Source organism: Bubalus kerabau, chromosome X, assembly GCF_029407905.1.
Source record: "Bubalus kerabau isolate K-KA32 ecotype Philippines breed swamp buffalo chromosome X, PCC_UOA_SB_1v2, whole genome shotgun sequence".
Taxonomy (NCBI): Eukaryota; Metazoa; Chordata; class Mammalia; order Artiodactyla; family Bovidae; genus Bubalus; species Bubalus kerabau.
In genome coordinates, this window is record NC_073647.1 from 153,324,554 (window position 1) to 153,325,491 (window position 938).

At 48.9% G+C, this 938-nt stretch overlaps 1 non-coding gene across 1 annotated transcript; it reads left to right on the top strand.

Moving 5' to 3' along the window:
* Positions 1 to 410: 410 nt before the first annotated feature.
* On the top strand, positions 411 to 482 carry TRNAS-GGA (transfer RNA serine (anticodon GGA)). The gene has a single exon. It is a non-coding gene; the product is annotated as a tRNA-Ser (tRNA).
* Positions 483 to 938: the final 456 nt, after the last annotated feature.

Sequence of the window (938 nt, forward strand, 5' to 3'; positions counted from 1 at the left end):
ACCCACTCCAGATTTCTTGCCTGGAGATTCCCATGGACAGAGGATCCTGGCGGGTGACAGTCCATGGAGTAGCAAAGAGTCAGACACGACTAAACACACAGCACGTAACAGTCAGACAATGCAATTTTAAAAAGGAGCTCTTCATTTAACATCTGCAGGTTGGCAAAACTTAAAAAGGTGAATAATATCAAATGCTGGGAAGGATGCAAAGAATTGGAATCCCAGGCAGTGCTGTGGGCATCAGTGGGTCCAGCTCTTCTTAACCGGCATTTGGAAGTTTTTCCTTGAACACAGTGGGGCCACCAGAAACACTCTTCCACTCACCTCCCCGCCCCAACACACGTATAGATGGTGAGGTGGTTCTTGCCAGCCCCCTTAGTCAGCTGACAGAACTGAAAGAACCTAAATGTTCCCTGGTGGCTCAGAGGTTAAAGCGTCTGCCTGGAATGCAGGAGACCCGGGTTCGATCCCTGGGTCGGGAAGATCCCCTGGAGAAGGAAATGGCAACCCACTCCAGTACCCTTGCCTGGAGAACCCCATGGAGGAAGGAGCCTTGTAGGCTATAGTCCATGGGGTTGCAAAGAGTCAGACACGGCTGAGCAACTTCACTTTCACTTTCAAATGTCCACTAAAAGAGGAAGGGACAAAGTCAATATGGTATTGCTACCAAGGGACGACTAGCCCACAGATTTAAGGAAGGAAAGAGCCCAGGGTTTCCTCCGCGGCTGGATTTGGGCCAGATAATTTTGTGCTGTGCACGCCCTGTGGGTTGCAGGACGTTTAGCAGCAAACCAGGCCTCTATGGCCTAGGTATCAGCAGGACATCCTCCAGTAATAACAATCAAATATGTCTCCAGACATTGCCAAACATTCCCTGAAGGACAGAAATGACCCCTAGTTGAAAACTACTGAGCTAGAGTTACATTTTTTTTAAACCA